Here is a 16,913-nt window from a genome sequence, read left to right as displayed (position 1 = left end):
ACCACCCCCGAGTGTTCATACCTGGGCAGACAGGGGAGGGGCCAGGGTGCTTTAACACATTACTACTGAATTAACCCCCATTGAAGGCCGATTTATGGCTGCAGAGGTGCCCGGTCATGGTTGGGTACCGGGGATAGGCTGGGAGAAAGGGAAGGCCTTTCCGAACCCTCTGTAGTGGCAGTGGGGATCCTACCTAAAAGGACGCTAAGCAGCAGTCAGTGGCCCCTTGAAACCCAGACCCTCTCACGAGATCAAAGCTGTCATGTACCACCCGGATGTCTACAGCCGGAGGGAGTATGGATGGAGCGCACTAGAGCGGTGCCTGAGATAAAATCTACCGCACAAAGACTGGGGAGGACTGAGGGCTGACGGAGACACATAGAATATGGGCCATTGCAGGTCGGGTAACTAACAGCAGTTATTGCTCGCGGATGCGGTCAATAACGCTTAGTTACTATCAGGGCTCCTGCTGCATTTAACCTTTGAAATCTGTGCAGCGCGCTGGTGCCGTCTCTAGGTGGCCGATGCGCATCATGGAAGCATGCTGCATAACACCGCACTGTGCCCATGCCGCATAACACCGCACTGTGCCCATGCCACATAACATCGCACTGCGCCCATTGAAGCATGCCGCATAACCCCTCACTGTGCCCATGGAAGCATGCCGCATAACACCGTACTGCACTACCCAGCTGATGCATGCCACACTGAGGCATGTCAGAGGTGCTCCTCTATGCCTGTCACGCTGTGGCTCGCCCCTGATCCTCTCTTCAACGTACACATGTTTAGTGCTAAGGGCACATTTGCACTCAATGTATTCTTAAGGTTCTCGGGAAACCCGAGCAAAACATATTTTTGGGGGCCCTGTACTGAACAAATTTGAATTGTATTACCCATTCCCTGCTGTGTTTAGTCCACATTTCGCTTAACAATAGTAATGTATGTTACTCTGTAAAATGGTCAGACAAAAACTGTTGAACTGTGTCTTGTTTGGAGCCCCAGAAATCCTTAAGATGACGGTGGTGCTGGAAGGGAGGGGGGGAGGGGGGGTTTGAGAGAAAGATAGAGGTCTAGATAGACAAGTAGAATACACATAGGTTAAACAGAGCAAAGGTTCACTCTACTGAGAGCTCCTTGGCGGATGGGCGCCCTGTGCCATTGCGCACTCTCCCCAGCCTTAAAAAGCAGGCCTGGACCCAGAAGTGGCAGCACTTTGCTGGCCACATGCGCCACACCTCGTGTTGACTTTCGGTGCCAGCTTGAATGATGCCCTCTCAGCAGGGGGTGCCAGGACAACAGTGCCAGGTCATGGCACTTAGACACCGCAGCGCACCCCTGCCCCACACTAGTGTGCGCAGTGTGTGTGTGTGGGTCTCACTGCGGGGTGGTGCTGTTGGGCACTGAGTGTGTAGTGGGTAATGTCCGACCTAATCCTGGCGAACCAACCCGGTGACCACACCCACACCGTGCCATACCACATCACACCGCCACGTGGTGCCGTCCGTCAGATACCGCACAACACTGAACTATGTGGTGCCCTACCACATCACACCACTCAGTGCTGCCTGTCAGATACCACACCACACTGAACTATGCGCTGCTGTACCACATCACATCCCCACTCAGTGCCGCACCACACTGAACTATGCAGTGCCATGCCACATCACACCACCACTCAGTGCTGTACCACACTGAACTATGCTGTGCCCTACCACATCACACCCGCACTCAGTGCCGCCCGTCGGATACATCACCACACTGAACTATGCGGTGCCGTACCACATCACACCACCACTCAGTGCCGCACCATACTGAACTATACGGTGCCGTGCCACATCACACCGCCACTCACGGCCATCAATCAATGACCACACCACACAGAACTATGTTTCCATTCTACCACTTTAATGCATTTTTCAAAGTTTCGGGCGTCTGAAAGAATGAGCCACACTTATCTAAAACAAAAGAAAACGCTATTTGGGAGGTGAAGTAAGACCGACAAAACATTTCACTTGTCACCGAGAGAGCTGTATTTCTTGGCGCGTTTAGATTTATAGAGCCCAGAAGCAGTCCTCTGTGCTTTACATGCAGTCCTTGCTGGGCCCCGGGGACAGTGGTCGAGGCACTGAGCGCATTCCACAGAGAGGAGCCCCGGCACGTCCGCATACCCGGAGGGGTGTGTACCACGAGACGTGCCTGCCTATACATGACGGCTCTGCACGCCTGCTAGTGTGACGACCCCTCCCCCACCCCGGCTAGAGTGGGTGCGGTTTAAAGGGTCTGGCGGCTATGGATCCAGGCGGGCTCATTTTAATCTCGGCTTTACCAGAACAAAAGTGTGTGAGCACAGTCAAATAATCCAGTTCCCCTGCTCAGGAGCATTCACAAATGATGCGCACACTAACACGAAGCGCTTGTTTGTGAACAAGCGATTGCTCCGTTGAGCCTGGATGCACCTAGAAACTAACAGCTCCATGGAGCGTTTATTTAAAAGCCTCCGGGTGTCGGGTTAAGTTACTGTGATGCACTCAATAAACAACACGCGTCAAAGGGGTTTTCTACTCTAAAAAATGAAGACCGGGAACAATTCGATATAATCAGTACAGAACTATAAAAAAAAAAAGAAATCCTGACATCCATACTGTGCATTGTGTGATCTTGCCCTGTTACTGTTTTACAATACAAAACTCCCACTAGTACAAATGCAACGCAATAGATTTCGCAATTACAACAAAGTGAGCTATTGCCATTTTGCATTACACCATTTGATTGATGCTTCACAAAGGGAAAAAAAACAATAACATTTACAATGCCAAAAACTCAAAACAATGTCACTGCGAGACCTATTGCATTGTAAATGCTTGTTTTTTCTTGTGCTAAGGTTACTTTTGCACATTGATCAGATAGTTCATCCTTCTTCACGATCGTCATAATATCCCTAGGGCAAGTCTCTCCTCCACCCATAATTTATCTTCAATGGACCTATTCTTTGTGTACATAACAATTTGGTCCCTCACCAATTCATCAAGAAGGTTCCCAAATCTGCATGCAATTGCTAACTCTTTTAGTGCAGACACATAGGGGTCAATTAGGATAGCGGGCGGATGGCCGCCATCGAAACCCAGAAAACCGCCGGTCCGATTAGCATTGTGGTCGTGACCGCCGCGGTGTGATTTTCCGCCTACCAGTTTTCCGCCGGTTGCAGTCCGCCCACTTGCCTGGCAGGCAGAGCTGGACCGCTACAATTGTTGCGGATCAGGGCCAAGCACTGCTGGCGCGATTATGATACCAGCGGTAGCTAGCCTTTCCGCTGCGGTGGAACCACTATGGAAAGGCATGCAGAGACATGTTCCGGGGGCCCATTGTGGGCCCCCAATGTGTTGGGGGGGAGTGTGGGTGCACTGAGGGGGTCCCCATGGTACCCCCTACATGTCCATGTACCAGGTGGCAGGCACTGTGCAGTGCCAGCCACGCAGTGCAGTGACATGCATGACATGCTCCTTTTCACACCGCGGTGGTACTGCTGGCAGCAGCAACCACCGCAATGTTAGTCACCAGAATTTGACCGCCGCGGTCGGATTTCGACTGTGGAGCATCCTAATTGGACCGGCGGTTATGCCGCGGTCCTTGCGGGCGGTCTTTTCCCTATACCATGCCGGTTGGGGAGATTTTTCGACCGCCATCCTAATAGACCCCATAGTCTTCAATAGACTCATGCTTTTCTTGTTTCCTTTGGAAAAAAGCATGTCTCTTTACGGCTACGCATACTGTTGGTGAAAAATGCTCATCTAAGTCCAATAATGCTACTTTAAACACATCTAAAATGCTCGATCTTTCATGTCTTTATAGTTGATTATAGATTCGCACACCCTCCGGACCTAAACACTACATCAAAATTATTTTTTCCTTTCAGGTGAGAAAAGATCCATTACAGTCCTCTAGATTGGCAATATAATTTAAAAAATACTCTTTGCATTCAATCCACCGTATAATTTGTTTCCCCAGTGATGATAAAAATTCCCTGGCTGAGTTTAAATGCAGGGCTGGATTTCCACAAGGGGGTGCTTCGGTGGTAGACATACTGTTCATTTTCCAGTATACTATAAAGTCTTAGAGACATGAGATTAACTCAGTCAGACAGGTACAGTAGAGCTGGTTTATGATACCCCACACTCATCACAAAAATATTTAAAAATGAGTACTTACAGAAGCGTTCTAACAGAATATAAGCAAATACAGAGAGCGCCCTTACCGCCTTTCATTGTTGCTGTCACAACTTGTGTGGCAGACAATAATTTGTGCTTTCAACATAACAAAATGGAGGCACCTAAGGGTTATGACCCTGCATTTATGATGAGGTGGAATAGAACACCAGCCTCCTCACGCGGTGCTGTGGATTCACACCCTAACTTCCAACTTTGGGCCTTTCATTCGAGTTGCAGCGACTTTTAAATCGGGGAAGTGATGTTCACGCGATGCTGCAGATACAAACGACGACTAAAAACGCTGGGCTCTTCATGCCGGACGCCGTGACTTTTAAACTATCCAGCTGCACTTGCGTTCCATGCAGAATGATGGGTGCACATGGCGGCTACTACCACATCAGAATCTTCATGTGGAAAGCTGCAACTTAGGAAATCAAAGTTCACGCGGTGCCCAACTTCAAAGGTATCAATGAAGAATCAATCCAAGACTTCCAAATCAAATGTACGCCTACCAGGCTGTCTGACTGATCACAAGGAGCAGTGACAGTCTCACCAGGCAATAAAAAGCATTTCCAAATTCACCAAAGCTGTTTACCATCCAGATCACAATTCTCTGCAAATGGTGTAAGAAGTAGAAATTCTGTGGGTTCACGAGGTTCGCCCGCTGGTCGCCAAATTCTGTAGTGAAGACGTTCAGTCAGGTACGTTGTGCATAATACTTCTTTAATAGACAACCTTGTACAACTTTGTACAAGTAGTAGTACAAGCACAACACAGCATCATCTGATCCCAACATTCTACATCCTCACATAAATACCAGAAACATTCTTAACAATTCTAATTCTACATTGTGACTACCACAATTCTACCTACCTAACTACATTCATTACTACATGTCTCCTCTTGATGAGACTTTAATAAGTGTGTACAGTAAAGACTAGCTAACCAGGGCAAATATTTTAATTTTAATAAAAATTGAGTTTCCCAGGGCAGATTTAGACTCGAAATAACAATCAAGATCTTCTTGCTATGCATGGGGAGATCATTGATGCTCTTTTAGACTTTGAATCTAGATATATAGCAGCTAGATATTATTAGACCCCATACTGGATTACCAGAACTTGACTCTCATGGTAGCTGAGCCGTCAGTCCAGGGCATACACAAGGTGGCATGGGGTGGACGCCAAGAACACAGTATGATCAAGGAACAGTTCTTAACAGCTGAATATCCTGGAAAAGATTAATGGTTTCAAAGGAGGGGTAGGGTGTTGGCTAAGCATGCAGTGTCCTGTCCTTGATGACTGGTACATCTCAGTGCCTGATGGCCAGAATCCCAATGCTACTTTTGCAAAGCTCTTTATCTAGAAAATCACTGGTCGCAGATAGGTTTCTATAGTGCCAGGGGAATCCATGGAACCGGTGACTCAGATACTAGCAGTCAGGGTCCAGATGTACTGTGGCTACTGTGGTTCAGGCGCTGATATCTCAGATACTAATTGATCGATTTCAATGTGGTGAACCATCCTTGAATCAGTACAGCCATGTCTAGTTGCCTCTGAAGACTGTGTCAGGCTAGAGGAAGGAACAGAATGGGTCTCAACACTCTTGGGGTCAACTAGGGACTCACATTGGTTTGCTTGTAGCACTCCTGATTTTCAGAAAAAAACAGGCTCACTATACACTTACACATATAACAACTCTTCTCCTGGGTACTGCAGATATTGTGGTTTCTGCCACATGTGCCTTGTGCCATAAAGTGAGAAGGAGGGGTGGCAGGCCTGACAAAGGCTCCCAAAGCTCCCTAGGCAGCTGGGCTGGTAAACTCTCCAAAGGTGCATGGCTGGCTGCTTAACTTCACTGCTCTGTATAAAGACTATAAAGATAACTGTACCTGCGATTTCAATGGGCAGATCTTAGGCAAATAAAGTCATGTCACAATTTGAGTGGGATACATGGGAGGCACTCTCTCCACCCTCATACCCCCAACCCCGCACTCTGGACAAGTCAATGATTCTCAACCACCCAAGCCTGAGGTGACACCATACAAACTCCTCCAGATCTTAACAGCAATTTGAGATACTCAAATTGCTTTGGAAGCAAAGATTGACGCAGTGGCAATAGATATCAGCCTGCACGAGAGGACCAGCACAAACATATAGAAAAGGTGCAACGTAATGAAACATCCATTAAGGAACTCATCCTGCAGACATGGTGAAACAAGTTCTGGAACTCACAGACCGCATATGATTCCTGTAGGGCCAGGCTGAAGATGCAGAGGGCTGAGCCAATGCAATAATCTATGCACAGTGGGTCTGCCCAAGAATGCAGATGGTCCCAACTCCACTTAATATGTCAAGACCTGGCTCTGGACATAAATAGACCCCAAGGGTTGATTGCCATTGTGCAAAGGAGAATGCTCTCATCGTGTTCCTACCAGGAAGGCTCTACTAGGGGCGCCTTCCAGGCCCATAGTTGAAAAACTTTGAACTATTACGAACAGGATCTCTTTCAGAAAGCCAGAACCAAGGGCCCACTGATGATGGGCTACTCCAGATTTAAGGTATTCTCAGATTTCTCGTAAATTGACCTGCACTGTAGAGCATTCTTTTTGAACATCAATAAGAGCCTCAGAGAACTTAGCCTCAAATATACTCTTCTCTTCCTAGCATGACTGAGAGTAAGTGCGGACCTGAAAATCCAGTTTTTAATTGAAAGCAATGAAACTTGGAACTGAATGGAACAATATCAGCATGAGTCTCCTGAATAAACACAACACAAGCTAGATGACGCTCCACGGCAGAGGTATCGACCCACCACAAGCGTATCACCCAAATCACCCTACCTAGAAGGGAGTGCCTTCGTGATCACAAACGCATGAGAGTCGTAGACCTGCCATCAAGACAGTAGCCTCACTCCTGAACGGCGCTATCTATCAAACACAACAAGAATCAGACAAGGAGCCAACAAGCTCTGATTCAAACCAAATTCGTCGTGTAAGGCCGTAGACAGTGGATGACCTTATATGATCTCATTTGCTGAAGTACCTAACCTGTGACTGGATGGGCTAGGGCTGGTAAACATTACAGTTGCTTTATAAATGCTTTAGTTGATTTGAGGTGGGTTGTCTGGCACCCTTTCCGAAGGGCGAAGGGATATGGAGATTTATTAAGTGTTATGGATCCCGGTCAACATTGCACAACGATGCTGCCTTCCATAGCAAGCAATCAGTGACATTTATATTCAAGCGTGTTTTTTTAGCTACACGCCTGCTCACCTCAATGCATGAAAGCTTCAAACATAATATGCACTGGGTTGCGGGCCACATTGTTTGTTCTATTAGGAACGGACCCTCCACCCCCCTGGGCTAGGGCCAAATTACTCCACTATAGTTCTAATTTTGTGTGTTCTGAAAGTTTTCAGTTTGGTGTTATCTGATGTTTGGCTGGATGACTGTTTTGTCACTGACCTGGTGTTCTGGGGGAAGTTTGTAGTTAAAGTGGGTCCTCGCAAATCACCATTAATTGCATGGTCCACCATCTGGTGGGTTATCTTCAACATAGAAATGATAGTGATAGAAAAGTATTCAGAAAACATTTGCCTTGCAGCATATCCTAAGGGCTCAGGGTAAATTATAGTTTACAACCTGGAATATTTAGGGCATAGGGTCTGCAAACAAGTGCAATTAAAAAGGCAGGGAGCACATATTGCGTTTCTTGAAGAAACGTACCTGAAAAACAAGAAAAGAGACTGCTTGAGGTGCAGATGGTGTGGCCAGTTGTTCAGCACCTCTTATACCACATATTCTCGAGGTGCAGTTAATTAGACTAGGAATGACCACATGCAGTTGATGATGCATGCATAGAGCCACAGGGCGATACATCTTTCTCAGGTGTCGTCTTGATGGGTTACTTATTGTACTAGGTAGCTTAAAAGCCCCTAAAGTTTATCAGCCCCGCTTCCTAGCACCACTGTATCTGAGGTTGGCAGATTGGGGGGATTTTAACTTCATGTTCGACACAGCGCTTGATCGTTCACATCCTAACCGTCATACTACAGCGTTAAGATTGTATTTGCCGGAATGGACTCTTATAAATGCATACAGAGCTTGATATGCAGAATTGAAAAAGTATTTATTTTATTCGCCGCCACATGCGACCTATGCCAGACCGGATATTGTGGACTCTTCTATATTTCTGCAATCTCATGTATCATACTACCTATCTGGGCAAAACAATTTCAGATCATACCCCTGTGGAACTGGGTCTGGCCTGGGGCAAAGATCCTACTCCTGCACCTACCTGGAGATTGCAACCCCTATGGCTTGAAGAAAGGGCTTTTAGGGAGTCACTGAGAGAAACAACTGTTAATTACTTTTCTGAAAACACAGGCACAGTTCTACGCCCATGATCGAATAGTAAGCATTTAAGGTAGTAGCGAGGGAAGCTAGTATTTGAGTGCCAATATGGGCCCAAAAGGCAATTGCAAAGGGAAGCTATAGCTAATCCCAGCCAAGCAGACTACCTTAAAAACATGCCAAACTGCTTTGAACGATTATGTTGTATTGACCTGCATATATATCGAGAATTTACTCTGAAAGTGATAAAGCTGGCAGATTATTAGCATGGCTGATTCAAGTACTCACAAACCATATCAAATATAATTTTGGCAACTCGGTCCCCATGCAAGTGGCCTTCAATGCAACTTTAAACAATATTATGCTGACCTGCACTCATCAGAGACTGGCCCTGATGCTGATAACTTAGATGAATTCCTGATGGGAATTCATATGCCTCAGGTGCTACCTGAACACATGGAAGTGATGGAAGCCCAGTTCTCGGAACAGGAGATGAGGCAGGACATCCGTGACCCAGCAAGAGGCAATTTGCTGGGTGTTGAGGGCCCACCTATTGAGTTCTTTGCAACATAGGAGCACATTACACAATACATTTAGGCCACTAATTTAATCAAAAGTTTTCAATCCTTTCATCTAACTTGGCAGGGCTGCATATCAATAAAATCAACTATTTATTAAACTTAAATACAGTAATTATATGTATTTAGGAATCACGTATAATTGATAATTTTTCAGATGAAAAATATTATTTAATTAATAGCCCTGCCAATAGTCAGAAAAAGGTCCCACTAAAGGGGGTCTAGCAGTATTCGTATCCACATATTGCAACTGGAATTATGAGGTCATCCCCTACCCCAGTAATACCCTACAGTACATTAGGATTGATTTTACGAGGATTCAATATTTTCTGAAATATTCTCTTCTTTTAACACATATATATATATATACGTGTGTGTGTATATATATATATATATATATATGTTAAAAGAATAAATATATATATATATTTCCCGCTGGCGGTCACCACTGGGTAGTTGTAGTTAGGTCAACTGTTCCATAGGAAAAGCATTTTGTCTTCCTAATAACTTTGGCCCCTTTTGAAGAATCTCCAAGAAACTTTCCAAAAAGGTTCTACTTTTTGACGAGTTTGTGCATGGAAAGTTTCGGTTTGATCCATCAACCAGTGGCCGAGAAAAAAGGGCGCGATCCAGAAACACAGAATCCCCATGCATTTTCTGTAGACTTTTTAAAGAAACGCTACAGCAACAACTTTTGAACAGAATCACACCACAATTGGCTTAAAGCTTGATACTGGTCCACAGATAGTGCTTTTTGTGATTAGGTGTAATTCTGTTCAGTAGCTTTTGAGAAATTAAGGTAAAAATATATTTGTATATCTGGACAGCTGGGTCAACGAGAGGTTTTTTAGACTATCGCGGCGAACCAATTTAAAAATAGAGCATTCTGATTGGACCATGGAGCTTTATTCCTCTTGGGCTCAGTCGTTCCCACAGGAGTCAGACTCCAGTGGGAGCGAGCGCTCTGATCGGATGCCAGGAACATCAGAAAAATGAGGCTCACAGCCATTACAGGACTGTTAAAAACAAAAAGTATTATAAGGGGACTGGGATACCCTGCCCCCTGACATCTATGATGGAGGAACGCAGAGAGACCTCCCCTGGGGCCAAAATACAAAAAACAATCACCAATTTTTGCTGCAATGCTGCGGGACTCCCACGGCATCAGGGAGGGAAAAATGGTGGCTGGGGCCACATTCTCCAATTATTGGCACCAGTAGCCCACCCCTGGGGCTACATTGTTTATTTCACGAGAGGGGGGTGTGCACCCACCTCCCCACCCCCGGACCCACGAGAGGCCCCTCCGGAGCCCACCCCCAAGCCTGCATAAAAAAAGAGGAGGGACGCTGCCCCCTCCCAGGCCGTTTTCAAAAGGGAATTAGTATTAAAAGGAAAAATTCTTCACGGACATTCATTGTGGGGGTTTTCAATGTAAAGCTGTATAATAGTACTATAAAACTGTATAGAAATATAAAGTTAGAAGAGGCATGGAACAACCCTGAAGCTTTGTTCCCATATAAATGCAAGGCTGATAAACGTGGAATGCCTTTCTAGATCAGCTAAAAGCCATGGTGGATGGAATAGTAATAAATGGTAGAGTAGAACCAGACATGCCATTCCACTCAACTACAAAAGGTAATACCAGTGCATCAATAATTGATTACATAATTTCTACTTATGGATGATTTAATTTGTTTTCAGATTTATATTTCAGTCTATTTTCGACCTTCCGCTCCAACCAACTTCAGAATGGAATCTAAAAATTGATAATGGCATGACTGACGTTGCACCAATTAGTGGCTGTTTGTATTAGTATTTGTCTGATATAAGCACTTTTAACTAATTGGTACTGCCGTATCTGTCAAAAGTTAATAGTGATAATTTAGTTGAGTTTGAGTCTTGTATACAAAAGATGGTAGGGATGATTGAAGGCAAAAAACAGGCGCATAAAATGATGGCGATTCCAAAATACCCCATAGACTTTAAACTATCCACTGAAAAAAATAAACTCATTCAAAAACAGTTTCAACAGTACTCCTAATATCCATTGAAAAGTATACAAGCACTTACAAAAAAGAAGACAGGTTGACCATAACTGGCAGGATATCCATCAAGCTGCACTAGATAAAAATTCAAGACGCTTCTGGAGAATCGCTGCTCCAAATCTTGGGACAAAGGGTAATACCTCAGCGACATGCATTACACCAAAGGTTTGGATGGACTATATTTCCGAGCTGCATGCAGTAAATGTAACAAAGACTGTTCATAAATTAGTTATTTCTTGACCCCAATATCAGTATCCTGAGAAAATCTCTTCCCCAACATGCCATAAAAAACAAAGAATGACGTAAACAGAGCAAGATATTCCGGGGCTATGTTAAAAGACCAGATTCTGGTGATATTATTAAGAAGAGATCCAGGACTCTGGTGTAATCTTCTAGCCCTCTGCCCCCATATTCTTAGTGCAGTAAAATGGGGACTATCTGCAGCTGATGGGCAGGGAACATTATGATACGTTACACAAAAGGGTTGCCGGAAAGCTTTCAATAATTACAGGCAAATTTCTCTCCTTGATGTGGTTGGAATGATCTAAGCAAGGAGTATTTTGGAACATCTGTAGGCTTGAGCCCTGGAGGAAGATATTATACTTTTCAAGCAATAGGGATTTCGAGCCAGCTGCTCAGTAACTGATATTACTGCAGGAAAAACTATTAAAAACAAATATGTAGTTACCTGACCTCAGACTGTCTATGCTGCTTTTATTGATTTCTCCACAGCATTTGATCACATTGCTAGACCAACATTAGGGAGAAAACTTTCCTCTCTAGCGTATTCAGCTAACCTACTGAGATTATAATCTCACTGCATACTTCATCTTCTTGTAAAGTACTTTTGAGAGGGAATAAAATTTGACGTCAGTGATAAAAATGTAGAATTGCATAAAACAAGGTTGCCTTGTAGCTTCTCTTTCGTTCTCTTTATATCTTTATGATCTGCCAATTCACTTCATAAATCTGAAGAATTTACCACTAAAACTAGGTACCCATGTATTGATGGATGCAGATGATGCGATTAGTTTTGACCTAACCCCGATGGATTTGCAATGCAACCAATGCAGCTGAATCAGTATGCCTTCAAGCATTTTTTTAAGATCAGTACTTCCAAACGTTAGTGGGTTTTTTTATGACACGTTTTATTGGGTTTCGAGTGTGACATGAAAAAGTAACAAACAATAAAACAACAATAGAAATTAGGGCACTTTGCATTCGCCTCTGTAATCTGCCCATTGTCCCCTTATTTTGGGATATTTCTCAGGGCAGCTCCGTGCTTTATAGATTGGTTGTTCCCAGATCATGCAGAAGTCCCTTCCGCTTTTCCACCCTGTAAGAGAGGGTGGAGCTTCCACTCTCCAACAGGGCGCAATATCTCGTTTTGACACTGTAAGGCCCAGCCAGAACGGCGTCAGTTTGTAGCAAGTCATGGCTAAGTTGGTGCTAATGTGGAGGAGAAGCATTTTCCGGTTGTGCGGCATTGGGATCTCCAGCATGTGATTCAGGCAGGATAAGACTTACTCCCAAGTAGGGGCGTATTTGTGTGCATCCCCAAATGGTATGTAGTCAGTTTCCCTCACATGTTTGTCATCGCAGGCAGAGATCGGAGGTTATCGCCTGCATTTGTCTAAGTCTATGCTGCGTGAGGTAGGTTCTGTGTACATAGAGAAGTTGGATGAGTCCAAGGCGCATTGCTATTGGCGCATACCTCGGGGACACCCTCGCCTCCGCCCAGCTCCCATCCACTAGACCGCCATGGGTGAGGTGCCATGCAGTACGTAACGCAGCAAAAGTGTCTAGGGTATTATGTACTAGGGAGTGATATACTTGCAATATCTTGTGATCCCCTAGTTCTCCCAGGAGAAATTTGACTTTGAAAGGGTTAAAGTCGGGGAGATCTTCCAACCCTGTAATGTACGGCTCAAGAGCATTTCACAGTTGTATGGAACAGTAGAATCGGCTGTGGTGCAGGGCATATTCTTCCTGCAGAATCTGGTATGTACTAAGTGTTGCGCCTTCCATCACATAGCCTCAAGTAGAGATGCCAATGGTATCCCGTCTATGAAAGCCTTCTAAGGTTGCTACGTGATGGAGTGTAGTTCCCTCCTATAGTGGTGTCTAGCCTGTGAGATTCCCTTAGCATCCCATGGGCTTCAAGGTAGACCTCCATGTGATGGAGCTCTATGCGTGTAGCCGAGAGGAGTGTCAGTGGGATTTTCCCTCCGTAAAGTAAGTGTAGTATGGGTATGTCCTGAAGAGCCCATTACTCAGTAGCACAGGCGAGGGCACCCTGTGTGTTATATTGCCCCTCGTTGACAACTATTAGTTGTGAGGGCCTGTAGTAGTTAAAATATAGTTGCTTTTAAGGGTAGAAAACAATTTAAACCCTACACTTGGGTCCTTCAATAGGAGAAAACTTGAGATAGCAAAGCAAATTACATGCCTTGAGAGAAGCTTCTCTTGTGATTTGAGCAATAAAGGCCATTGTAGGCAATTAGGCAGCAACGCTTTGGCTCATGTTGGTGCTTTAAATAACTTGTATAGTTCTGTGGGTAGAAGACATTTTAATTATCTACTGGAAGTTTAAAAAACTAGAATACCTCCCACTTTAACCTATGCTTTATTATTTATTTATTATTACTGCAATCACAACTTGTCTTTTATAAATACTTGTGATTGAAAGATCTTATGGAAGTTTTGTACCAGAGGTTCAGCTATTTCAATTCAAGTTCTGCGTTTAGAAGTTTAGAATTCAGCCTTCATATTACATATGTCCAGGCACATACAAAAAGTAATCCGATGAGGCTACCGCTTTACTCATGCCCCACAAGGAACCAGGAGAGAATTTTTAATTCACGAAGTGTGTAGTATTATAAGGCACTTTTTATGTATAGCACATTTATGTTGTGTATGTGTCCATATGTGTATGTAGGTTATGCGTAGTGACCCTATGTTGTACATTATGCACTGCACCCCACCAGCATACACACACCATGCACTGTATACCCACACACACACCACGTACACTTACCTTCGAGTCTGTAAAAATGGGTTGCCTGTCTGTCGCTGTCAAGGTGCACCAGGACAGGGAGGCCCTGGCAAAGGTGAAGAGGAGGAAACTGCAGCCTGTACCCCTAAAGAAAAGGTAAGTTTTCACCCCTTTTCATCCCTTTCTGCCAACTCGAAATAGGAGGGATTCCCGTCGGAATTCCCTTGGAAACAAGCCAGAACCAAATACTGATGGAGGAATCCTGGCTTGAGACCTGCTGCAGTCCACCCCGCCGAAGGGGTGGGACGTGAAGTCCATGCAGAGTAGGCAGGACTGCTGGTGGTCTTCTCACGCATTGCACGCCAGCATCTAAATCAGGCGTGTGGCCTGCCACGCCATGTAGGTGAGCGGGAAGACCTCCAAAATAGCCCACTCTGTTGCGGTCCCGCCAAGATCTAAATCAGGCCCTAAATCTGTTTCGATTATGTAGATTACTTTGTGCATTGCTCTGATGTCTGAGACTGAGTGCTGGCACTTTTTTATTTGCAGTAGTGATTAATTCGTCCACACATAATGGGATGTGATCCGTTAAACAAGTAGTGGATACTTAGTTATGCCACAGGAAATGGGTGATCCGTCCGACAACTGAACAGTGTGCTCTGTACACAAGACATACAGGTATGTGGGAAGTGGGTTTGAGTTATCTGTGATTAGTAGGGAAAGGGCGTACTGTGTTGCTTTTAAACTGGTGGAATTGGCCAAGGATCGGCATGGAACTATTATTATTTTGTGTTATTTTCTTGAAGATTGTCATTTGAGGAAGGGTGCCCCGCGAACTGTTTCAATTTGTAACTGGTATGAATTGTGAAAACAGACACTTGATGAGAGAGAAGTGACCAAATGATTCTGAAACTCAACTAAGGTAATAAGAATGAAAAGTAGAGAAGCTTAGTGCTTTTCAAAGTGATCTCATTATACAGAAAATGAATAGAGATGCGGTAATGGGTATGATATCAAAGTGTTAACTTGCAAAATCAAGGAAACATAAAAGGCATGCAACACTAAATCAAAAAATGACCATAATGGTCTCATATGCATACTTTCCACATTTACTTGAATATAACTGATGGAAGATTTCTTCACTCGATAGTGGTGTGATAGTTGTTAAAGAGAGACAAGAAACCTGACTATCAATTCACCAAACTTCCTGCTGCGAGGAATTCCATCAAGGATTATTTTTCCCAAACCCCCCCTCACACCTTTTACTTGGGAACTATTTAGTGGAGGAAAGTGTCTAAGATTATGGCGGTCCCACTGTCACAGAAGATTGCCTGCTTCCACTACAGCAACAGTACAGCTAACAATGATTAAGTGAGCCCGTTATCATTTGAATGAAATTTAAGACAAATAATGGCATTATGTGTTCTATCCTACCTGTTAAAAAATGTTAACTCATGTTAGACATATGATCTGCTTCCTTTATTAAAAAAAGAGCCAGTTATTTTATTACGATTATTTAATGGTTTGCATATAAAGCAAATAAACGTAATAATTTAAATAAATAAGAACTAAATATTTGGTGTTATCAGAAAACCAAAAGGTCAATTTAAGGCACCCTTTAGGTTCATTCCACTGTATGCATAGCAGCCACTGCTGCCGTAATAAGAAATGTCCAAATCTATGTGATTTGCAGCGTGACCACCTGCAGATCAGTTTATATCTTTGCTAAATATTATTGCACTGACTCTGACTCCAAAACAGAACCTTAGTGAGTTTGTCTTTCCTGTGTATTTGCATATCTAAAACCTAACTTTTCCCTCTTTAGGTGATTTAGTGGCTGGAAATGCATGTATTGGATCCTTCCTCCGGAGTTCCCATCATAATCAACTGCCATATGTACATAATTGTGATTCTAGGACATTGGCCCACCTTGATTACCTAAAAGCAGTGCTTAATTTGTTAATAAATAACTGTCGGGCTCACATCAGGAGGCCACTGCAGCTTGCACCACTTTGCCCTTGCAATGCTGCCAATGATAGTAACACAACAATTAATCATCACACAACTACAAATGTGACGATTCAGACTTTTTCAGGGCCCCAAGCTATAATAATGTCTTGGGTGGCAGGTAATATTAATTGTTAATGTAAATTGAACTAACAAGTAACTGTTGTTGTAGTCGTCTGTAAATGAGTCAGACAGTGGCACCTTGTGGCAGATTGCCACAAGCGCCATTGTTGACAATTAATTTCCGGTTCCGAGCACCAGAATCCACCGGCTCAAATTAAGCGCAGCCTAAAAGAGCAGTGTTGTAATTGTCATCCATAAATGGTGACACTTGTGTGTATTAACCATCGCCTTGTTTTTATTTAGTTTGAGATTTTTGGGATCAAATGTGCCATTTTAGCAAAATACATTTTACATTGTATTCCAAGTTGTTCTATTTTTTAAGAAAAAAGGGCAGAAGAAAGTATTTGAGGAATTCTTTTAAACATTTCTCAAAAATATCTGTTTTATTTACTTAAATCTCACACAGGGGAGACCCAGTCTAAGGTTTGCAAATTCAGAGAAGGTACCCATGATAAAGTGATGGAGAACTAGGTTTGACCACAGTTTTCATTCACACCTTATAAACACTTTGAAAGGTTATTCTTTATTAATAAATGTATTCTAAACACTGTTTGACAAAAAGCACACTACTGATGTAACGGAGAGCAGAATGCAGCTTCAGGCCCT

At 43.9% G+C, this 16,913-nt stretch overlaps 1 protein-coding gene across 2 annotated transcripts in view; it reads right to left on the bottom strand.

Annotated features, from left to right (window-relative positions):
* SHANK3 (SH3 and multiple ankyrin repeat domains 3) overlaps nt 1-16,913 on the bottom strand; it is a 2,151,740-nt gene that overhangs the window by 139,785 nt on the left and 1,995,042 nt on the right. The gene's annotated exons all lie outside the window — the stretch shown is intronic.

This window comes from Triturus cristatus, chromosome 4_1 (genome assembly GCF_964204655.1).
Source record: "Triturus cristatus chromosome 4_1, aTriCri1.1, whole genome shotgun sequence".
In the NCBI taxonomy this organism is placed as follows: domain Eukaryota; kingdom Metazoa; phylum Chordata; class Amphibia; order Caudata; family Salamandridae; genus Triturus; species Triturus cristatus.
Note: the sequence above shows the minus strand (reverse complement) of the source record. Positions and strands in the feature narration are given on the sequence as shown.